Source organism: Hemicordylus capensis, chromosome 5, assembly GCF_027244095.1.
Source record: "Hemicordylus capensis ecotype Gifberg chromosome 5, rHemCap1.1.pri, whole genome shotgun sequence".
In the NCBI taxonomy this organism is placed as follows: Eukaryota; Metazoa; Chordata; class Lepidosauria; order Squamata; family Cordylidae; genus Hemicordylus; species Hemicordylus capensis.
Genome location: NC_069661.1, coordinates 122,437,275 through 122,462,316, shown reverse-complemented (window position 1 = coordinate 122,462,316; position 25,042 = coordinate 122,437,275). Strand labels below are relative to the sequence as shown.

General features: G+C 44.1%; 2 long non-coding RNA genes across 2 annotated transcripts in view; one reads left to right on the top strand and one right to left on the bottom strand.

The window, feature by feature from the left end:
* The window catches only part of LOC128328481 (uncharacterized), a 106,832-nt gene that overhangs the window by 30,348 nt on the left and 51,442 nt on the right, over positions 1-25,042 (top strand). The window contains exon 2 of the long non-coding RNA XR_008309241.1: positions 15,314-15,423. This is a non-coding gene — a long non-coding RNA (uncharacterized LOC128328481). The remainder of the gene's footprint in view (positions 1-15,313; positions 15,424-25,042) is intronic.
* Positions 6,825-21,822, bottom strand: LOC128328480 (uncharacterized). Its single transcript, XR_008309240.1, has 3 exons — positions 21,698-21,822; positions 11,170-11,198; positions 6,825-7,050 (listed from the first exon to the last, which is right to left on the bottom strand). It is a non-coding gene; the product is annotated as an uncharacterized LOC128328480 (long non-coding RNA).

Below are 25,042 nucleotides of genomic sequence, written 5' to 3'. Positions count from 1 at the left end.
AAACCAGACTGCCTCCTTTGCTTCTGGTCTGGGGGTCCATTTGACCCTTAGGCTACCACAAACCTCTGCCAAGTCTTTGCTCCGCCTGTAATATTAAGCAGGTTGACAAAGACACCTCCAGTCCCCCAGCCAGGAACTCCCTAGAGCAGTTGCCTTTTTAGGTCTAGGTCACACATGCAAGAAGGTTTGAAGTATAACATGCCCGAGAAGCTGGAGAGGCCTGGGGTCAGCAAAAAGCCTTTTAGTAGCTCATCGCAAATGAGAGCTGCGCATTCTTGCTCAGTTGGGAATAAATATTTTCACTTTATTTTGTGTCTTTAGCTATGGCATGCTACCTCCTAGGGCTCTGGTTGTAAGTGCTGAGCATTCTGGAAATGAACATCAGAAAATATTGATTCTGACCAAAAGGGCAAAAATCATCTCCTTTTAACAAGGAATTGGGACTCCAGGAATGTCTTAACAATTTGCATTGAGGGTTTTTTTTTTTAGGAGTCATGTGCAACGAGGCAGTTACAAATAGTGTGATTTGAAAATGTATTTATTGCCATTCAAAGTTTTTAGGAGGATATTTTATATGTCTCTGTTTACATAGCTTACATATAAATATTAATAACACAAGAGGAGCTGCTTGCATGTTGATCCAAGAATTTCCTTTCAAAAGTTGCAAGAAAACTTTTCAGTTTGGGGGTGATTGTGTGTGTGTGTGTTTGAGTTTTAGACTAAAACTCAAGTTAGTATAAAGTGTAAGGCCTTAATTTTACTTAATGTAGGTTGGTGCAGGCCACAAATTAAGGAATACAGAGAATTACCCACCCTAGTAACTCCTCTCCAGCTCTGTCCCCCTAAACAGAAAATATAATCATTCCTTTGGTGAGGATCAGGCAGAATGCTGCTCTCTGTTCACACTCCTGTGCTCCTCCTTCTCTCCTCTCCCCCACCACTCTCTCTCTTCCTTCCCATTTCCAGTATCAAAATGAGGAAAGAGGAAGCTGGGCTGTGTATCCCTATGCTTTATGCATTGCCAGAGGAGGGCTTGGGAGGAGACCTCCTAGAAGTTTATGGAAAGTGGTGGGCAAAATGACCCCAGTCTGCCCCGCACTAGGGACGCATTTTACCTCCACCCACTTGAGGGATGGAGCACAAACAATGGACTTAGCTGGTGGACTAGCAGGTCAAAGACAGGAATGGCAATGCCTGCTTAGGGTGGCCACTCAGGGTTGGCAGTGGCTCATGACACCCTGGGCAAATATCAGGAACCCAGCATCCTGAGAGGGTCGCTGCTGTGGACACCTGCAACCTCATCTGCCATTGGGCCCTCAATCCTTGCTGCTGAGCAAGTGCACTTGGCACCATTGCAGCTGGAGTGGTGGTGCCATTTTAATGCTCTCAGACGCCCTGGTCCCTTGACATAGTGTCATTACATCAAAGGACCAAGGAAAATTTAAATGGCACTGCTGTTTTCATCCATGGTAGCACTGTGCGGAAGGAGTGCCCACCAAGGGCATCTGGGCTCTGGGTCCACAGTCCCCCTTTTAACAATTCAATCATACCCCCGTAAGAATAATTACATATTTTTAAAGTCTCTAATTTTATAATACAGCACCTATGAAGGTGGCAGCAACAGAGAGCTAGGTGAGGTGCTCTCTCCCATGCTCTGTGCAGGTGCCTCCACTGCTGCACAACCTTTCTGGAAGAAGTCATGGGGAAGGGAGGTGGTTGATGAGATTCGGGGCTCTGAGCAATTCATTGGGAGCTTGTGCCCCATGGGCCACCCTTAATGATTGGCCCTGATGCCCACAACCAGGGGTGTAGCTATAATTGAGCAGATGGGTTCAAAGAACCCAGGCCCCCCAGCTCCTGAGGGCCCCAGCTCCACCCCTCACTATTTTCATTATCTCCTTAGCTCCGAGGGGCCACCAAGGAGAGGGGTGAACACAAGCCCCCTCTGCTCTAGCTACGGCCTTGCCCACTGTTGCTGCTGCCTATCCCTGCTGCTGCTCGCTACCACCACTTACCACCTGACAAGTCCACCAGTATACTGCCAAAGTAGGTGAGGACCCATCAAAGGGGTTGCAGGATATCTTTGCTCAGGGCCCCACTGAACTTTGAAACCTGCCCTATGGTGACTGTACTGATAGTTATAATGCAGAGAGAGATATTCCCTTATTAGTTAACCCCTTAAGATAACTTTTCTTGAGAAAGTGATAATTCCCCCTGGTAATTTTGTGGGTCCATCACTAGAAAATAATGAACACCTCCTGCAATAAAAGTGGCAAATAAAATCACTGGCTGACATACTATGCATGCAGATTGTATACAACTTGCAAAAATGTGCTACATCCAAGTAAGCCCACTGGAAACGATTTTTGCATTGTGCAGCTTGCATGCATGCGGCATTACTGGGCTGGCGTATGATTGTGCAGTATGTCAGCCACTGGACTTTGTGAAATTAGGTAAACTGATTTATATGGTCTCCCGAAGACCTGGCTTTGTGTTCACCAAAACTTGTTGATAAGTGGACTTCCATTATTTTTTTGAATGCTTACTATGATCAGATTGTATGGGATGTTTTTGTAAATCATGCTGGCTATAAGCACCGATAATAATACTTTTTAAAATGGCACTATTAGGCTGAGCTCCTTTAGCTCTGGGATGGGATGACTGGGAGTTCAGGAGAAGCTGTGATGACTGTAGGAAGCAAAATGAAACGTCATCTGGAGTTTGCTCAAGCCACATCATGCCTGTTCTTTTAGGGAGTCTGTCCTAAACCTCAGATTTAAGAACTGTACCAAGAGCAGCAGAAGGAGAAATGAGAAATACAATTTAGATAGGCAGAGGGGAGATAGGAACATAGGAACATAGGAAACTGCCATATACTGAGTCAGACCATTGGTCTATCTAGCTCAGTATTGTCTTCACAGACTGGCAGCGGCTTCTCCAAGGTTGCAGGCAGGAATCTCTCTCAGCCCCATTTTGGAGATGCCAGTGAGGGAACTTGTTACCTTCTGCTCTTCCCAGAGCGGCTTCATCCCCTGAGGGGAATATCTTGCAGTACTCACACATCAAGTCTCCCATTCATATGCAACCAGGGCAGACCCTGCTTAGCTATGGGGACAAGTCATGCTTGCTACCACAAGACCAACTCTCATTCTCCATTGTGCCCTTCCCCCCCCTTCCCCCCGGCCCCTCCAGTCCGTGGGTGCTCGGGTTTCAGGAGTGCCCACACTAGTTCCATACCTGAGAGGCTGAATGATTTCCTTACTGAAGACTGTCATTTCCTCCTTGGAGGAAATGCTGTCATGCCTTTGATGTGTGCAGCACCTTGGACTCAACATACTTCATCAAATAGGCTCCATTGGGAAGGATGGAGTATGAAGGGAGTACGATGAAGTATGTTGTGCTCTTTTATTTGGAATGTATGGAAGGCACTGAATGAAAAGCCAAATGCGTATAATGCAAGCAAATTGCAGCAGTGTGTATCAACAACAATTAGCTTTATGGGAAGGCCACTTTGAGGAGGGGATGGAGGATAGTGGGCCAGACTCCTAGATGTTCCAAAATGTAGTGTAATCCACAGCCGGCACTCCAACCAGCAAACAGATGCCTCTAGGTTAGCAACTACAGAGCTCCATATGGACCAGGTTTGGCCTCAGGGGGCTGCTAGTTGCTTATCCCTAACATGGTTGTCCCATGAACAGAGGTGCTGAGGTTTTCAGTCCCTCTGCCTCTCTCAGTGCTTTGAGAAAACCTCTTCAAGTTTCATCAACATCTTTAGTATCCTCAACAAGAAATTTCCCTTATTTTTGTGAGAAAAATAAAATCCAGTTTGAACTTTTCTATATTGTAGCAACTTGATGCTAATGAATTGCAGAGCAAGCGTTGGCAAATGAGCCCTTCATAAAGTTTCATTGTGTCCAATTACACTCAGACTGGGTAACAGATCCGCTAAAGAAAGAGAAATATTCAATGGAACATAAATCAGTGTAAAACTTTTCCTGTAATCTTTAGATCAAATATCACCTTTATGAAACTGAGTCTCTCTTTTCACTTAGAACATTTTCCTATTGAAGAAACGACAGATGCCAATTGGTGCTTGCTCTCTATAGTAGAAGGGAGATCACTTAGCTGTTCACTGTTATATCAAGCAGTGGACACTGGGAACCAAACTAGACTTGATAAACACACAGCAGAAAATTTAATTGCAGTTACATTATTTCTATCTCGTCCTTCCTCCATGGTACCAGGCTGAAGGAAAATGTGTAACAGAAGTCCCCCCGCCATTTTATCTTGTGATGTGTTACCAAGATACCGTTTGGGGGCTCCCATTAGCACCTCTACACCTGTTCTGGAGCTACGGGCTTGCAGTTCCCATTTTGTCTCTTTGAACTCATGGAATCATGGCTCACCATTTGCTTGCAAGAAGCTAACTCACGAGGGTGCATCATTTGGCTGGTAGCATGGGGAAAGGTAGCTCCAGGTCAAGTGTGACTTGTAACTGAAAGAGGACTATTCCTCTGCTTGCCTCTCTGATTTCAATGCAGGTGAGGAAGCTGAAGTAGACATGAGTTAGTTAAACGCTAGTCTTCAAAAGAAATAGCCCGATACTCCCCTCCACATTAACACATCGAATTAACTTTCAAGCTTATCGCCTTCGCAGGAAGGAATAAGATAAGAGGTAACAGGCTCATCTCTCTAACAAGAAATGTTAATGATTGGCTCGAGGCTTGGAGGCACACTTGTTATTCCAGCACCTATCAAAGTCCTTCTTGACCACACGAGAAAAGCTCTAATGTGCCCATTTCACCCCATCCATAGGTTTCTCAACCTATTCACCTCATTGTGCTGGTAGAGCACACCCAGCAAAGTTTGAACAGGACAAAATGTATTCTTTTGTCTATCACGTATGTCACCCTTTTGAACAGAAAGTTACGGTCAACATTTGGCCTCAGGTCAAGATGTGGCCTATTTCTGTCCCATTGCATATTTGTATGTCTGGGCATCAGCTATACCACCTTGCTGTGCCTTGGCTCTCATACCTGTCCTGCCTTTTGCCTCCGGGCCAGCCCTGCTTCCAGACCTCATCTGTGCAGCATGCTTGGCTGCAGCACGAAACACGTCCCCTGAGATCAGAAGCTCCCTAACCCTTGAGTGGCACTTGGGTCCCCACTCCTGTCTTCTACATTCCTACCTGTCCTGGAGGAAAGAGGTCCTTTGACATTGGTCAAGCAACAAGTGTCCAAACAAATCACCGGGAAAGGGCATGCAGTTGAGTACAGCTGCTGGGTAGGAAGGAACTCTCTGATCCAGCTGCTGATGCTTACACTGTTATCCACTGCTTCTCCTACCCTAATTATGATCGTGTGAACTGCCTTTGTGACTACACTGACCTTACCCTAAGGCAGATACAGGAAGAGAGCACCACATTAATAACAGCAAGCATAAAGTAAGAAATATCAATACCAATGGTTAAACTTTAGGTTACTCGTGAATGGAATTATAAATTACCCATTAATTTACATGACTGTACATTAATTTACAGTTAATTAATTTACATGAATGCAGCTCTAGATTGCCAGAAGATGAATTAATGACTGAAAATACAGTAGATTCATCCAATACTATCTGCTATAGGAGTGTGCAAAACTGGTTCAAATCAAGCCTGGTTCATTTCGAACCAGCCTGCTTTGAGCTTGGTTGCATGGTGACACAAAAGTCCTCTGTGCATGTGCAGAGGTCAAACAATGGCCTCCACACATGTGTGAAGGCCAAAACTGGGCTGCCTGCTGGTCCCCAGTGGGGTGGGGGGGGGAGTGCCGGCAGGGCCAAGAGGGGAGCCACTTCTGCCACAGCTAATGAGGTGCCCTCTCCCCTGCCCCCCAAACCCCTTTTTATGTAGGGAATTCCCCTTTGCATGTAAAGGGGAATCCTTACCAATTCCCCTTTACAAAAAAGGCACTTGAACTGGGCTGAATCGATTCAACCAGGTTCGATAGCATGAACTGAACCACCAGCTGGTTCTAATGAATAAGTTCACGGACCAGTGGGTTCAGTTTGAATTTGGTTCAGAGTCACTGCCGGTTCCATTCACACCCCTAATCTGCTACTCTCCTACAGTTCCTCAGTAGCATCTGCTAATGCTCACTGTAGCAGTACATCCAGACCACCACTGGTGTCATATATCATTTCATTTCACATTTGTTACATCTTATTACCCTGGTATGATGCCTGAGCAAATGTATGAAGCACTTTGAATACTCTAAAAGCATCATCTTAATATTAATAGCAATACTTGACATTTCTTTTGAATGTTTCTGATGAAGAAGAATAAGCATCAGCAGTAGCAAGGGCATTTAATGTCTACAGTCCCTTCCTTACATGCCTGCCACCATCATTGCTGAAATTCCATCACCGTCCAAAGAGAAGCTGAGAAGACACACCCTACCCATTGAACTAAAGGTGATTTCCAGGACAGTGTAAATCTAGTGGTAGGATTTCAGCAGGCAGATATGGAATACAAGATGCAGTGTTATGGTATCAGGAAGGTCGAACTTACCTATATAGGCAACCAACCAGGTTGATTTGCTGGAGGATAGTGATAAGGCCCTAATATCAGTGATCAAAATCAAACAATCTTTCAACATGGAAGAAAATATATGTAACATCTCAGAATCAGAGGGGATGTGACGTAGCACCAAACAAAGAATCTCAGGGGAAGTAATGTAAAACCTGGAAATCAGGTGCTTTTTTACTCCTTTAAAAGTAAATTTTAAAAACTGTTGGAAAATATTTAAAAGACCTGAAATAAATGCACAGGTAGGCATGTGGACAGAAGATGAGTTTAAAACAAAACAAAACACTCAGGCATGATTGTGGGGCAGGGGAACAGAATTCTGCTGCCATTGGGACTACATAAGTCCCAAGCATCATAGACTACATCTGCAGCAAGTGTAAGAGCTGGTCACTCTGTTAGAAGAGAAGGACTGGAGGAGATTTTCTATACTTCAGTTCATTAGAGAGCATGAGGAGTTCTTGAAGAGTACACAGGAGACACTGCAGGGAAGATAACAAGAGGAGGAAACTGTCAATGGGGGAAATGAGACATCAAAGTGGGAGGAAATTATATGGAAGAGAGTGACTGTCAGGAGCAGAATCATCAGAAGGCATTCTGAACCACTGGAACTAGGAAATCATTTTCAGTATCTTTCCAACAAGAGTAGCTCTGAATACCCTGATGGAGGACAGCTACAGGAGCTTTCCCAGATAGCAGGCTTACTGCAAGTTTAGGGCATATCAGATACTCCAATGCAAAAAGTGGATTTTCTTACCCCAGACATAAACCGGGCTAGCCTCCAACATGCAGGGAAAAACCTGAATCGTGTATGGAGTGCCCTCTGATGTGTCGCATGGACTTCAGGGTAAATCTGACTGATACATGAATGCACACCCTCCATTCTGGTGGAGATGTGAGCTAAAAGCCCTCTCTGGGAATGCTCCAGGAGACTATGCTAGGTGCTAAGTGCCACCTGGGCGTTTTTCACACATCAGTCTTTCTTTACCATGAGTTTACTGCAAATTCAAAGTTACCAAAAAATACTGATGTAAAAAGTGGAGGGTTGTTTTTTTTACCCTAGATATAAATCAGACTACACTCTAACGTGCAATGAAAAACCTGAATTGTGTGTTAAGTGCTCCCCGATAGCTTGCAGGGACTTCGGGGGTAAATCTGGCCAATATATGAATGCACACACTCCATTCCAGAGGACATGCGAGCTAAAAGCCCTGTGTGGAAAACGCCATGCAGGAAGAGAAGGAGATGGGTGGTGGTAGTTGACAACTTCCTACTGATAGGTACAGCAGTGGCCATATGTCAATTGAACCTGTTAGCTTGTAAAGTATACTGTTGTCCTACTGCAGGATCAAGGATATGATGGATATATTTCCAACACTGATCAAGACTTCTTAATATGATCTTGTCTTGCTCATGGGAGTAATGACACTGCCAGGCATAGCTATGAAAATATCCATGTGATTATGAGACTTTGGGAAGGAAGGTGAGGGACCTGACTCAGGTGGTATTCTTCTTGTAAAAGGACTCCAAAGAGAGAGAAGAAGATTTCGGGTGAATGACTGGTGTGAATGATGGTGTTGATGAGAGAGGTTTAGTGTTTGGGACTATATTATAAGCTGCTATGGTGAAGAACTACTGGCAGGAGATAGGCTGCACCGCAATAGGACTGGGAAAACTGTGTTTGGCAGAAACCTGATGAACCTCATCAAGAAGGCTTTAAAATTAATCCTATGGGGCACAGAGACCATGCCAAAAGCTAAGTTCTAAAGAGAGAGAGTTGGGTATGACAGGAGGAACTGTGGGAGTTGTGGGGTTGCTGAGCAGACCCCACAATAAAATAGCAGCAAAGATAATGCTGTATAATATCTATAACTTTTGATGTATATACTAATTCACAGAGTATGAGAAATAAACTTGAACTCCTAGTACAGGAGGATAAATATGACTTCATAGATATAGCCGATACTTGGTGGGATGTCTTCCAGATTACAATTACTGAAGATATAACTTGTTCAAAAAGAATAGATACAACAGAAAAGGAGGGTGACCAGCAAATTGCATGGTCATGCAAATGACCTCTGCGCATGCGTGGAGATCACTAAAATGGCCTCCACGTGTGTGTGGGTGCCCAAACGGGGACAGAGATGACCCAAACCAGACAGCCACCAGTCTTGACTACTCTGGGAGAGGCCTGCAGGGATGGGGAGAGCCGCTGTCACCCCCACACACACCTCATGGCTGCTGCTGCTGCTGAAGGTGATAGTACTTGTAAGTACTGACTCCCCTCCTGCCCCCTCTAGGCTTACAAAAGCCCCCCTGCCCCTTTACTGGTATCCTTTCATGGAGTGCTAGGATCGGGACTGATCCTGGCACTTCTCATGACCAGCTACACCCAGGTAGGGCAGCTCTGCCTGGGTATAGGCAGCCATGAGAATGACCTTCATGTTTAAGAAATGGAAGGAAAGACAGGTCACTAAAGATGAATATAGATGTGTAGCCTTGACTTGGAGGGACAATATCAGGATAGTGTACACTCAGAACAAGCTGAAGCTGGTAAAGGATGCTAAGAGCAATTAAAAGAGCTTTCCCAGCTAAGATCAAAGGAGAAGGAAGAGGAAGCAAATGGTAGTCCTGCTGCTCAGTAAGAATGGTGGGGTTTTAATGGGTGACAAAGAGAAGGCTGCAGAACTTCTATTTTGCCTCTGTCCTCCCAAAGGGGAATTGTGTGTAGCCTCACAAAAGTACTGTGAATTGTGAGGATCAAGACTGCAGTTAAAGATTGATAAAAAGTTCATCCGGAAACACCTGTCTGCCATAAATGAATTTAAGTTTTCAGGGCCAAATGAGTTGCACACTGGGATACTAAAAGAGCTTGCTGATGTATTCTCAAAATCTGTCTATCATATTTGAGAAATACTGAACACAGGATAATATGGTCCTTATATTCAAAAGGGAGGAAAAGGAAGAGCTGGAAAAGTACAAACCAGTCAGTTAGTCTGACTTCAATACCAGGGAAGATACTGGAACAGATTGGTGAAGTGAAGTGATGAGAAGAGCCCCTGGTGGCGCAGTGGTAAAACTGCCGCCCTGTAACCAGAAGGTTACAAGTTCGAGCCTGACCAGGGGCTCAAGGTTGACTCAGCCTTCCATCCTTCCGAGGTCGGTAAAATGAGTACCCAGAATGTTGGGGGCAATATGCTAAATCATTGTAAACCGCTTAGAGAGCTCCGGCTATAGAGCGGTATATAAATGTAAGTGCTATTGCTATTAGTAGGAGTCAGCCTGGATTTGTCAAGAATAAATTCTGCCAGATTAATTTTATCGTTTTTCATTGGCTTACTAGTTCAGTAGATTGTGGGAATGCCTTGGATGTAATTTATCTTCATTTCAGTGAAGTATTTGATACAGTTTACCATGATAATTTGGTTAGTAAACTGGTCAAATGAGGGCTTGATGATAATACCATTCAAGCGGATTCACAACTGGCCGGTAAAAACAAACTCAAGTAGTGCTCATTTGGGATGTGCACAAGCCGTTCGTGCAGGGCAGGGAGTGGTTCCCTTAAGGAGAAAATAAGCAGGTACTTATCTGCTCCACTACCACCCCACCACTTTTGGGGGCATGGCGCTCTTACAAGCAAAGGCCGTGCGCAGCTGCAGCACCGTTCCCTGCAGGCTGTGTGTGACATTGGCATGCACAGTGCACACCCTGCACAGCATCAGCACTGTTCCCTGCAGGCTAATGCCATGTGCAGCCTACAGGGAACAGTGCCACAGCTGCACACAGCCTTTGCTTAAGTGAGCACCATGCCCGGAAAAGTGGCGGGGGGAGGGCAGTGGAGCAGGTAAGGACCAACAGGGGTGTAACTATAATAGGACAAGGGGAGACAGTTGTCTGGGGGCCCACTTGCCCCAGAGGCAAGTCACATGACTGGCTCTCCCAGCCACGCACCCGCCCGTGCTTCCTTCAGTTGTATTCATCCTCCAAAATTGATGTGGGTGTTAAGACCTGGAGCTACCAGACAGCATGTTTTTCTCTAGTGCCATTAAATGACTTGCATCATCCACAATTTACAAAACCTTTTAAAAAATAATTTAGGATTTTGTTCTATTGTGGCGCGTGCGCACACACACACACACACAATGCTTTTTGTTACCACTATTCAGCCTCATTTAAGATTTCTTTACTTCATGAGCTGAGCTTCAGTGAGTGGGGGGCATTTTAAAATCTTGTCTCTGAGCCCACTCCAACCTTGCTATGCCCCTGAGGACCAATTTACCTGTTCCTTAAGGGAACTGCTCCCTGCTCCACCAAACGGTGGATGCACCTGAGCCAGTTTGGTGCTTCCCAAAGGAGGCACCAAACTGGTTCATACTCATCAATAGTTTCTCATTAAGCTGGAGTGAGGCTTTAAGTGTGATGCTGTAGGGCTCTGACGCTAAACTTAGTATTTCGATGAAGTGGTTAAATATATCCCAGTTTTATCTACAAATTTGATGAGGATTCCCACTCCACCCTTTCATGTAAGTCAGTGGACCTAAATGAAGCATAAGAGAGGGATAGCTAACACATCAGAAGACAGGAATAACATTCAAAATTACCTGAACAGGATGGAAAACTTGGCTGAAACCTACAAAATGAAATTCAACAAGAATAAGTGTAAAGTTCTGCACTTAGACAAAATAAAAAATCAAATGCAGTCAGTCACAAGCAGTGTTAATGCAGTGGCTACATTATACAAATGGTTGCTTGGAGAGTGAATCTTTAGATGGGGATACCTGACTTGGCAGTAGCACATATGAAAAGGATCTTGGGATTCCTTTCAATCACAAGCTAAACCTGAGTCAGCAATGTGATGCAAGAGCAATGAAAAGACAAATGAGATTTTTGGCTGCATTAATAGAATTATAGTTTCCAAACCATGAGAAATAATGGTTCCACTTTACTTCTCACTAATCTATGGAGCACTGGGTTCAGTACCGCACTTTAAGAAAGATGTAGACAAAAGCCTGGAGTGGGTTCAGAGAAGGGCAGCAGAAATGGGCAAGTGTCTGGAAAACAAGCCTTATGAGATTGAAAGTACAGGGTATGTTAAGCCTGGAATAGAGAAGACTCGGGGGGGGGGGGTGCATGATAGCCCTCTTCAGACAGCTGAAGGGCTATCTCATGGTAGATAACCAAGATCTGTTTTCTGGGGCCCCAGAGGGCAGATCTTGATTTGATGGGCTTAAGTTACAGCAAGGTAGATTTCAGTTGAGGATGAGGTGGAACTTGTTTCTTAATAGAGTAGAGTAGCTCAGCAATGGAACCAGTTGCCTGTGGGGGTGGCTTTCCCTTTCTGGAGGCCTTAAAGCAAAGGTTAGACAAATGCTATAGCTCTGGATTTCCTGCATTGAGTTGGAGGTTGAACTAGATAGCCTACAAGGCCCCTCCAACTCTGTAAGTCAATGAGCAGGTTCAGACAACACAGAAAAAGCCAAATTTCTGCTTCCTGGAGTTCAGCGGTGAGCCCAACTTGTGCTGGGGTGTGTATGTGATAAACTGACATTGAGTAAATCATGCAAATCTGCCAATTTCAGTTTATTCTACTTGGCTTTCAGTTGTGGAACTGACATCTGTAACCAATAGTCGAAGTTGGGTTATATGTCAGTTCCTGAACCAGTCAGGTGGAATAAGCTGACATTGGCGGGTTCAGATGACAGATTTTGGCTTATCAGATGGCCAATGTCAGCCACTGGTAGTTGGACTCACTGCCAAACTCTGAGAACCAGCAATTCAGTTTTTTCTGTGGCAACTGTTTTAGCCTCCTTTGATTAACCCCTGCTGAGCAGGCAAAGAGACACCTTGGATAGTAGTTGCTCTCATATTTGGCAGAGGAAGAGCAACTGTCCCTCTTCTTCCCAGCAAAGTGCCCTTTCCAGTGGCCACGGCTAGTGCTTCAGTTCCTAGTGTTTCTCTTTAGATTGTGTGTGACAGGGAACCATCTTTTCATTCCTTTTGCCATGTAAATCACTTTGGCAACTTTTTGTTGAAAGCATTATCTAAATATTTTAAATAATAATCATGATAAAAATTAGTTAGCCCTTAGGGTCTAGGAAAATTGTTCTGGGAGCTGTATCTCCCTGGTCTGGCTCATTAATATCCTAGTCCTAAGGTTATGCACCAGTAGATGTCTGCATCATCATTTACAATATTGTACTGATTTAGTGGCTGGTATATCCCATTTGATGCACATGATGGTTAGAACAGCGAGTCTTTGGACTGGGAGCAGGGCTTAAGCTTTCCTTATGCAATGTTCTTAAGGTATGCATTGTATAGTTGGAGTATTTCAGAGGCTATTGAAGAATAAAACAATATATGTGTGGAGAGGGGTAGGCAATACAATTTAGAGTATTCCAGCTTAGGGAAGAGAAAGAGAAGTAACAAAGGCAAGTTCTATGAAAAAAGAAAGTAGTAATAAGAAGAGAGGGCTCCAGAAATTGGTACGAAATTTCAGGACCATGAGATTATAATATGAGTGCTTGCAATTTTTGGGAGGAATATTAGCTGCAACTGTGCCAACTCCTGATATCACAGTTAATCCAAAGGCCTGACAGATCTTTACCTTCTAACAGGCAAATACCCAGAAGTGCTCCTCGCCAATCTTGAGACCCACTCCCTTTTTCTCAATTAACATTTTTGTACTTAATTAGATGCTTTTTCAGCAGTCCAGGATGCAACTCAAGATGTTCCCTAGGAGCCTTTTGGAGAGTAGGAGAAATACATGGCATGAAAGATGGAAATATGTTTCAAAAATGCAAGGCTGGCAGGAGATCTTGGCATCTGGCTTTGCTATTTGCTTTTTGGCATGGGGCTGGTTTTTCACCGCCAGTGGAAAGTCCTTAAGTGCCAATACATTTTCGGATAATCTTTTGCTTGAGCCACACTTTGAACTGGCATGCAGCATCTGAGATTAAGGTTTAGCACTTGCCAACATATATATTTTTGAATTCTAACATTTCCCTTAAGCAAATGAGGGAACTTTGTAATACTCCGATTCTCTGTGTGACTAATTTTCAATGGATGCATTGTAGTCAGCCAAACCAAATTAGCAGTGCATTCTGGCAATACTTGATAGAGGGTAAGCAAAACCTACCTTTTAAGGCTTACTGCCAGTTTACTACTTATTGAACACAGACATCGTGCCAACTATTGGGCAAGCAGAGAGGAAAACAATGACCCAAAGTCATTTTCATTCTACCTTTATGTAGTCATTAAATGTTCTTGTGCAGCTGGCTGAAACTCATGCATCCTACAACTTTATGTAGGCTCCTGGTTTATATTTTAATTGTTGGGGTCCAAGGACTTAGGTGAGTTGAAGTATTTGAGGAAAGGGTTTCTGGCAGGATGACAAGGGCCCTGTCTCCTCATTCTCCTCTCCCCTTTGCTGCCAGCCACACTCAGTGGCCAACATGATGCACAGCGTAATGTACCATTGCTGGAACGCACTACCTTGGGGCTGCTGTGGATTCAGAAGCAACCACAATGCTGTTGAGAACCAGTGGTTGTGCAAGCAGCCCTACCTCATTTTTTCCCATTGCAGTGACCGGTGGTGAAATGCAGTTCCAATTGTTCTCAGCAATGGTGAGAATTGGTTCTTAGCCACTGGTTCTCAGCAAAGATGGAGCAACTTTTGCGTCTGCAACAGCCCCAGGCAAAGTATTCTGATGATGGCACATTGTGCATCATGTCGGCCACTGCTTCTTTCCAAGCTGCTACTGCCACCTCTCCTGTTACTGCCATGTTTCCTGTGTTAATGCACTTGTGAAGGCATGGATACATCCAGGCCTAACATCCCTGTCTTCATGTGGACAAATACTATGCCCATGATAATTTGGCATAGAGTTGAGAATGTATTCTTTACATTTGTATCCACCACCACCCTTCTTCCATGGATCTCAGGGTGGCATATATGAATATAGGTTACCCCGATAACTCTGTGAGGTACATTAGAAAGAAAGAGGGTGATTGACCCAAGGTCACCCAGTGATCTTTAAGGCTGAGTGTAGATTTGAACTCTGATCTTCACAGCCAAATCACTACACCAATCACTACACCATACTACCTCTCAGTTTAGCAGCGCTAGAGCTTCTTTAGTATTTTAAAACAAATGAGAATGCCACATTGATTTCCTGAAGTTAATTCTCAAATTTGCATCAGGCTGTTTCCAAAGTTTTCTTCTCCTCCAAACATATAAAATAGCAGTTTCTTTAAGAAAGAAGGTAAGTAAACTCACTCTGATTCTTAGATTATCTGCTGTCCTAGTTTGCTACCCATTAGACCAGGAAGGCTGACAATCAAAAAGGGCTTTATTTATCTTCAATGGAGCTGTGATGTTCTTCACAATATCCCCCCCCCCCAATAGTGGTATTGGATAACCTTAAGCTCAAGCAACACAGACTGTAAGATATTTATATATATATATTATGAGAATTAATATAGACAAAATGTGACTATCAGTTAATACATTAGGGCAAGATCCTGTAATTTCATATATTCAAAAATACCATAGTTTCAGATATGTCATTTAATATATAGTAGTAGTACTGTAGACAGTATACTGCAGTTTGATATATATATAGTTTCACATATATTTGAATATGTGTCTTATATTTAAAAATACTGTTCTTTCATCAAAATACTGCACTTTCATATATGCTTCCAAAACTTCCTCTCTCGCTTCCTCTCTCTCTCTTCCTCCACCAGGTGACACCCGAGTCTTTAAACCACTGCTGCTGTTCCGCGATCCTTGGGTCACCGCAATGCCCAGGGAAGACCAAGCCATGTGGAAGTCCAACTACTTCCTCAAGATCATTGTGAGTATCTGGCCTCCTCGACCACGTCCCGAGGCTTCCCTTGAGCATGTGCAGAGCATCCTTTTCCTTATTTGGGACCCAGATGGGGTAGAGTGCTTAGAACAAAGGAGCGCTGGTTTTGTAGCAGCAAGCATAACTTGTCCCCTTAGCTAAGCAGGGTCTGCCCTGGTTGTATGCAAATAGGAGACTACATGTTTGAGCACTGTAAGATATTTCTCTTAGGGGATGGAGCTGCTCTGGGAAGAGCATCTAGGTTCCAAGTTCCCTCCCTGGTGACATCTCCAAGAGAGGACTGAGAGAGATTACTGCCTGCAACCTTGGAGAAGCCTGTGTAGACAATACTGAGTCTGTGTAGACAATACTGAGCTAGTTAGACCAGTGGTCTGACTTGGTCCTGTATATGGCCGCTTCCTGTGTCCCTAAACTAGCAAAAACTTTTTTTTAATGGTCTTGGATGATACGGATTATCTGGACCCTTTTCAATCTGGCTTCCACCCTGGATATGGGACTGAAAATGCCTTGGTTGGTCTAGTGGATGACCTTCACTGGAAACTAGATGGGGGAGTGTATCCCTGTTGGTTCTGCTGGACCTCTTGGCGGCATTCGATACCATCGACCATGGTATCCTTCTGGACCGCCTCTTGAGTATGGGAATTGGAGGGATTGTGCTGGAGTGGCTCCATTCCTTTCTTGAGGGGAGGGTCCAGAAGGTGGAGCTGGGGGACTACTGTTCGGCCTCATGGCCATTGACCTGTGGGGTCCTGCAGGGTTTGGTTTTGTCTCCCATGCTGTTTAACATCTACAGTACATGAAGCCGCTGGGAGAGGTCATCTGGAAACTTGAACTGAGTTGTCAGCAATATGTAGATGACACTCAGCAATCTCTCTCCTTGTCACCTGATCCTAGGGAGGCGGTGGATGACCTGAATCAGGGATTGGCTGTGATGGGTTGGATGTGGGCTAATAAACTGAGACTGAATCCTGACAAAACGGAGGTAATGTTGGTCAGTAGGAGAGCCAATTGGGATGAGGTGATTCTACCTCTTCTAGATGGGGTTGCACTCCCCTTGAAGGAGCAAGTACGCAGCTTGCGGGTATTACTGGACCCAGCTCTGCTTTTGGAAGCTCAGGTGGAGGTGGTGGCCAGGGGTGCCTTTGCACGGTTTCAGCTAGTGCGCCAGCTGCATCCCTTTCTCGAGAAGGCAGATCTGGCCACAGTTGCCCATGCCTTAGTCATGTCATGGCTGGATTACTGTAATGTGCTCTACGCAGGGCTGCCCTTGAAGAATATCCAGAAACTGCTGCTTGTACAAAATGCGGCAGCTAGGGTTCTATCCAGAGCTGCCCAGTGTGATCATATCACACCTATTTTGAAAGAGCTGCACTGATTACCAGTGTGTTTCTGGGTCCAATTCAAGGTGTGGTTTTGACCTTTAAAGCCCTTAACAGTTTGGGCCTGGGATACTTGAGGGGCTGCTTGCTCCCAAGGGTTGCTGCCCATTTGACAAGATCATCTGAGGGGGCTCTGCTCTGGGTGCTGACAATGAGGGAAACTCGGTTGTCATGCACGCAGGACAGGGCCTTCTCTGTTGCTGCCCCCAGACTTTGGAATGCTCTCCCAGTGGTCATTCACTCCTCGGACTCCATCACAGTTTTTAGAAAGCATGTTAAATCTTGGCTTTTTATCCAGGCCTTTACATGATTGTTTTATTGCTGCTTCTGTGTGTTTTTATCTGTGTACAGTTTTTATGTTTGTATTTTATATATTTTAAATCAGATTTGTTGTCATATTTTTATTTTAATACTTAACTGTCATTTTTATTATATGTTTTTAATATAATAAACTGTAAACTGCCTTGGGATTGTTTTTAATGAAAGGCGGTATATAAATTTAACAATAAAATAAATAAATAAATAAATAAATAAATAAATATCCTAAAGTCCAAAACCTTTGGGGATAGGGCTGTAGCTCAGTGATGGAGAAGCTGTTTTGCATGCAGAAACCTCCAGGTTCAATCCCTGACATCTCCAGGCAGGACTGAAAGAGACTTTTGCCTGAAACCATTGCCCGTTGGAGTAGACAATACTGCACAATATGTCAGCTTCCTGTGTTAAATCTACTTTTGAAATTCAGCGCAGTACTTTTATTTCTCTCTTCCTGGAATTAAACTTAGATACTGAAGCTTTTGGTTATTTTGCAAACGGTCCTGTCATCATAACCATGATTAAGCAAAAAGAACTGCTGAGCATTCTATTCAAAACCACCCTCACCATCTCACAATCTGCAGATTGTTTCCTTTCCATACAGGTACATGATTCAGAAGGGTCATAGATCATTGGTCGAGCACATGCTTTGCATACAAAATGTCCCAGTTTTATTCCCTGGCATTTTCAGTTAAAGGATATCGTGCAGCAGAGCTGGGAGACCTGCCATATAATGAGTCAGACTATTGGTCCATATAGCCCAATACTGTCTCTTGGAATAGATAACGGTGGACTAGATGGACCAATAATCTGGCTCATTACAATGCAGTTTCACATGATTACTCCTACCTAGCTTCCAAAAGGTCTTTTAATACATCAGAATTGTGTGTGTTCCCTTGTTCATAATCCTAAAGAAATATAATCTTTTCATTTAATGATCTCTTGCTATGGTCTAGGGGTCATGCTCTCTTGCTATGGTCTAGCATACTGTAGCAGTCTGCGGTCGAACCGTAGTGAATGGGCTGGTTCAACTGGTTCAATTGTGGACCAGACTGGTCTTGGCAAAAGGGGTTCAGCCCATGATTGAACTCGACCGACTGAAGCAAGAAATCCTCTATCAATATGGTTGGCAATACTGGCACAGAAGTCAAGATGGCTATGGTGGAAGGCAGGTTAGGCATACAACCTCTCCCAGCTGTTGCTCAGTTGTGAATCTCTGTTTCTCCAAGGCAGTGGACTGGGGCTGGTGTGGGGAGAAAATTCCAACTTGTCTACTTTTGTTTTGCTAAGATTGCCAGAGTCTGAAGAACAGGTACAGCAATTAAAGTAGAAGATATTTTGAGGTGGGGGGGAAGCTTGGGGGGGAAAGTATTCAATCTCACTGCAAGTACAGAAACGGTTTGTAAAGAATGTATCAATTTTTCTTAGCGCTGCTTGTATGAATTGGCTTTGTAATCCAGGCCTGTCACTGTTTTATTTGGATGATTTTGTATTAATTTCTTTGTTTTTGATGGCAAAAAGAAGACCTCCTGGCCAAAAGAAAAAGTAGTAATAAAATAAAAGTAGAATAGAATGTTTATATATCTAAATCTAGTGATACATACATGTACAATTAGATAGCATAGGTTCTTCTATGCTGACATATGCTTTGATGTGCATACAAAATAAAATTGTGTATTTGGGGAATACATGAAGATGAGCAGGAGTGAGGTTTGATTAATTGCATTAATTAGCTGCCTTGGATATTTTTAAAGGAGAGGCAGGGTATAAATGCTTAAACTAAGTGACTTAACTCATCCTTCCATGTGTTGATAAATCACAGCATAAGCAAAGTATTGGGCTTTGCTGGAAGGAAAAGGAGGCAACAGACTAATCTAACTTCAATAAATATGTTTAAATAAAATGTAGTTATTTATTTGATTTATATACCACCCCTCCAAAAATGGCTCAGGGCAGTTTTCAACAAATAACTCACTTACATGGCAGTGCATAAATAAAAACAACTCACTTACATTGCAGTGCATCACACACATGGAAGGGCTGAGTGTGTGTTGTCTCTGTTCATCCCAAAACTGTGTTCATACTTCTCCCGAGCTCAGAGAGGCTCTGTCACTACTGAGGATTGCCACAATTGCTGCACCAATGATAAGCCTCCAATGGGAGCCTCATCACTGCAGTGACTGCACAATGCTCAGTAGCACCGGAGACTCTCTGAGCCTGACAGAAGTGAGATCACAGTTTGGGGATGAACAGAGAGAGCGTACACGCCCAGCCCTTCAATGGGCGGCACTCTGTGCTGTACGTGAGCCTCTGTAATTAAGTCTCCCAATACTTCTGTTTTTTAGTTCAAAGCAGTCATGCCCCACCGCCACATTGGATAAGAGAGTGACTATCAGGGTGGTCCTTCCATGAGGTGAGGTGAGGCAGTTGCCTTAGTCAGCAGATTGTTGAAGTACCAGCAAGGTGGCAAAATGCCCGTCATCCTGTGCTTTTTTAAAAGGGAAGGGAGGGAGGAGGGTGTGCATGAGAGGGCAGCGTTTAGCACCCTGCTTAGGCGCACAGGGGTCTTGAGCCACCATTGGTTGCACTTCCACCCATGCCATGCCTTGAATCTATATTACTCTTCCCAAAGCTACTCTTTTCTCCACTGAAGTCCAGCAAGGCAAGCAGCAGCTTTCTATTAGCCTAGAGAAACAGTACAAGGGAAAGAGTTAACCCCACCTCCATCAGAACTGCAGCCTCAGTCCAATTTCAGTGGCCCCCATGGTTGCTTTTAACTAAAAATAGAACTTTTGGGAGATCCAGCCATAGATCTGCTGCATCACATATTGCTTGGTCCTGGGTTTTCAGTATTCCAATATGTGTTATGATTTTACTGTGTTTTCTCCTCATATTACTGTGAAAAATCAACTTCAACCCTCACCCATCTGACTTAAATACATTTCTTATAAATTTTAATACTGGTGCCTTAGCACACTTAACAGCCATAGGGGAATTGAGAACTGGGGGAAATTACATGGAAAGGGAGTGGGAAAAGATCTGGTTTCCTCTTTATAATGCAGTAAAGAAAGGCATGAATTGAAAAATGCATGTTTTAATATTTTACACACCCTGCATTGGATGCTACAGGGAATGAAATGGTTGAGCCTGAAAACTGCCTATTTTTGTTGGTGGTGGTTAATTTAAAACTACGTGGGGTGGTAGTGATTATAATTTTGACGTCTGTGCTCATGTGTGCATAGCATGGAAAGGTGTCAGGAAAGAGGTGACCACTCTGAATGATGACTTTATGACTGTTCCAAACCCATCTATTGCTGGGAGTACATCTGATCTGAAGAACGTTCTCTTCAAGGAAGGCAACAAAGATGTGGATCAGATTAATGGTGGAAAAGGGAATTATTCTGAGGCTCTGGAAAGACTAAGCTCCCTCAGCAGAGGCAGAATGGATAACTAGCGTTACTCAAATTACACCTCTTGGGAGTGCGATTTATAAAACACAGAACAAGGGAGATTTATTCAAAAACATATGGAAGCTATTTATGGATTATGTTGATGGGTCTGGGATTAATGTATGAAAATATGTAATACTGCTACATTTTTTGGAAGGATTGCTACATAATGAAGGCTTCATCTATAAATTATGCATTCCCCCTTCAAGTCATGTGTTCAAAGGGTAGTGGTTGGGGGGATGTAAAAGGGATTCCTTTGTTTTTGAGGGGGCTTGTTGGTTGTTGTTGGAGCCATCCGTATGGCTCTCTTTTGTTTTGGAAGACCATTTAAGAACGAGTGGAGAACCAGACTGTGAATCAGCCTGAGGGTGAAGAAGAGTAAGTATTATATATAGTTATACATATGGGGTCTAATCTGTTGAATAGTTACAACTAACAAGATGAGGAAAGCAAAAGAGGTTAAAACTCTGGAGGGGGGGGGAGAGCAACATGAGAATCTGGGCCATAATATGAAAGCAAGTTTTTGAATAGTCTAACTGCTGCATGTTAGAACATATGGCATCCTAACAGTTTTTTTGTCTGTTCGTTCAGTTTATATACCGCCCTTCCTAAAGTGGCTCAGGGTGATTTACATTAAAATAAAAAAATACATCATAACACAATAAAGATAAAAAACATTTACACCAGATCAAAATTAAAACTAAATATCATTTAAAAGCCAGGCTAAAAATGACGGGTCTTTAAGGCTCTCCTGAAGGCCTCCAAGGAAGATAATCCACTTATATCCATGCAGAGCATTCTTGCCAATGTAACCCATTTAAATACGGTAACCCAGTAAACCAATAAGGGAACTATAATTTGAAAGAGCCCACTTTCCAAGGGAGTGGCAACTGAGTGAGGAAATGAAAGTTTCGAGGCATCTGCTGGAGAGGTTGAGAAAGGAGTGTGAGACAGTTATATATTTTTAATATTCTTGAAATTTACTATGGCTGGATTCAGACAACATACGAAACTGGAGGTCCATTCACCTTTGGTTTCGCTACCCAAACGTCTGAACCCAGGGATCTGAGGTTAAGAGGAAAAATAGACCCGCAATTTCTCTCCCCTAACTCCAATTGTTACCTTAGTTTTCTAGTGAGTTACACTGCCAGCAACTGCATTTCTGCAGCGCCTTTGTTACATATGATCCAGGGATCAGAGTTTGCCTTTCCTTTGCCTTTCCTCAAACTGGAGTTGACGGAGGAAGTTCCTCCCTCACTTCAGCTCCTATTGGCTGCGTGGGCTGTCCTTCAGGAAAGAAAAACCCACACAGCCAGCTCCCCCGCCTCTCTGCAGTCTCACTGATTTCAGTCAGCAAGATTGCAGTAGATCTGAACTCAGGGTGAGGGTAGGGTGCAGAACCATAGGTCCACGAGACCCACGGTTCCATATGTCGTCTGAATCTGGCCCAAGCGTTGTTATTAGCAAGGCTTGTGATTACAGTTTACTGATTAACAAGACAACGCTCACCGTTCAATTTTTAAAAATATTCAACTGTTGTTTACTCCATTCCACCCCACTCCCAAAATATGAATTGACTCTGTCTCTTCTATGTTTCTGGAGTATAATTTCTTCCCCAAACCTCCTTTGAGTTTGGCAGTTGAAGCTGAGAGAGAATTAAGATGCCAGGAAGCTGAACATCCACCAGAGAGGGAGAGCTGATAAGGACTTGTAGAAACAGTATTCCCCTTTTACATATTTTGCAATGGCTTCTTGACCTATAAAGTGTTCAAGAGGGGACAAACACGATTGTCTTGTTAAGAACTCTAGTCTGACTCTTGCATTCCATGTACTGCACAGGAGCTTTGGACCTCCCTGACATGTGGGGAGGGTATAGTGTAGAGCACATGTTACATCCACTACACTATCTCAGTGTAGAGCATGTGTTTCATATGCTTAAAATCCCAATTCCAATCCCTGGATTTTCCAGCTAAAAGGGATTTTAGATAGTAGAGCTGGGAAAGACCTCTGCCTGAGGCCTTTGAGACTCTTTGAGAAAGTGAGTTATCTTAAGACAGTGGTGCACATGCTGGTAACCTCCAGGCTTGACTACTGCAATGCACTCTACATTGCACATTGTACAGAAGCTGCAATTGGTGCAGAATGCTGCTGCCAGATTGCTCTCCGGGATGTCCCTTATAGACCATATTACTTCGATTCTAAAAGATCTACACTGGCTACCAATAGGTTTCCAGGCAAAATACAAAGTGCTGGTTATAACTCATAAAGCCTTTAACAGCTTGAGCCCATGGTATTTAAGAGAATGCCTTCTTCATTATGAACCCTGCTGCCTATTAAGATAATCAGAGGAGGTTTGTCTGAGGGTGCCGCCAGCTTGTCTGGTGGCGACTCAAAAAAGGTGAGCCTTCACTGTAATTGCCCCAGGACTGTGGAATGCTCTTCCTGCTGAGATTAGAGCTGCTCCATCCCTGTTGACTTTTAGGAAACAACTGAAGACACGTCTCTTCAGCCAAGCTTTTTAATAAATTGGTGACTTGGTGTTTTTGTGGATATTTTAATCTGGTTTTTGTATGTCTTAATGATTAAATTCTTGGTTTGTTTTATTCTTGGTTTGTTTTATGCTGTAAACTGCCTAGAGACTTTGGAAGTGGGCAGTATACAAATGTATTAAATAAATAAAATAATAAATAAATAAACTCTGCCAATCAGATCAGACACTCCTAGGCTTGCTGGACCTGTGGCTTAGCTCTGTAAAAGGCAGTGTCATCATGTGCTCTAACAGAATTTCAAAAGAATTTTGTGAGATGGTATGCTACCCTTCAAAGGAACCACTGAGGCGTCTTGGCTAAAGTGATAAAGTGATAGAGTCCCAAGACCTTGGGACTCCTCAGTGGGTTTTCTGAAACTCACTTTGACACAATCTGAACTGGAGATTTGTGTTAAGGGCCACCTAAAGTAGCTCTCTGGTTTCTGGACACAAGTCTTCAGTTCAGATCTTGGCTTTGTAATGAACTCACTTCATCCAAGCCACTCTCTCTTGCTTCAGTACCCCTCCCCCATCTCCACTGCGGGAATTAGAATACTGGCTGAACTTACTGGGCTGTTCTAAGTATTATACACACATGCACACACAGGCCAACATCCAGATTAATGCTGCACAAAGTTGCACTCGTTCAAGGAAGCCACATAGCTGCACAAAGTTGTGGGGATGTTTGAAGTTACACTCTTGCACAAAACATATGGAGAGGAGGTTTCACAGGAGGAGCAGCACCGCATTGAATCGGCCCAGCCTGTGCATCATAAAAGACCTCCCAAAAACAGAGCCCAGAGCTCTCAATTTGGTGCTCCTAGCCTTAATAAACAAGGTGACCAGATACAGAAGTTACTCTCCCGACCAGGAGAAATTGGGCTAAGGGAGCCTAGCCCGATTTCTCCTGGTCGTCTGCTGCCACGGGAGCTGCGTGGCTCCCAGCAGCAAACCACCAAAAGTACCCCTCCACTTAAACGAGGTTAGCGGAGCCAGCGCTCCGCTAACCCCATTTGGTTGGTTGTGTGCTGCCACAGTGCGGCTCTGTGCCACGGCAACACATGAGGAGACCCCCGCCGGGAGGCTAAAACAAGGCTCCTGGCCCTGAGGGTCTCTCCAGACTGCCACACACACTTGCGCTGGAACTTCCGGGGACCGACTGGCCCCCAATCCCCATGTACCTTGCCAGCTCCATCACGGAGCTGGCAGTCATGTTGGCGGCCGATCCGGCTGCCCAGGGCTCCGCTGCCAATTGTCTGCGGGGGAGCGGGCTGAGCCCGCTCTCCCAGCAGACCTCATTGAGGCGCTTCACAGCAATTGTGTGAAGCGCCACACAGTCTCTGAGTCTTCATGGTTACTCCCACGGTTCTGGTCACAATAACTAAACAAGAAGGACTGTTCTCTCTTGAAGCCTCAATAACTCATACTACACAACCTAATCCCATTCTTCCTCCTCCTCCTCCTCCTCCTCCACTTGCCTGGAGTTGCTGCCATGACCTTGTTGTGCTAAGGCTTGCATCCCAGGCCTTGTTGGCATTTTATATGCCCTAGGGCTAATCTGGCTCCACCCCCACCTGGTCCACTACGTCCTTGCCCACATATTCTGGTTTGCCTAGCCCCTGCTCTGAGCATAGCCTTTCCTGCAGCCAGACAGTGGCTGACATCCAAACTAAAAAACACCAGTGCTACAGGAGAAGCACAGATGCTTTTGAAGAGTTCAACTAACTCAGCTCCACCACTCATGTAGCAAGGAAGGCAAATTACAACAACCTCCCCTTCTCCCAGAAGTGCTTTGTGCCACCCCAAAATATGTTCTTGAGTGTTCTGCATCCCTCAGGAGCATATTTTCAGGTGGCATGGAGTGCTTCCAGGAGAAGGGAGGTCACCAAAATTCACCCCCTACCATGCAAACACCAGTGCAGTGTTATATAGAACTCTTC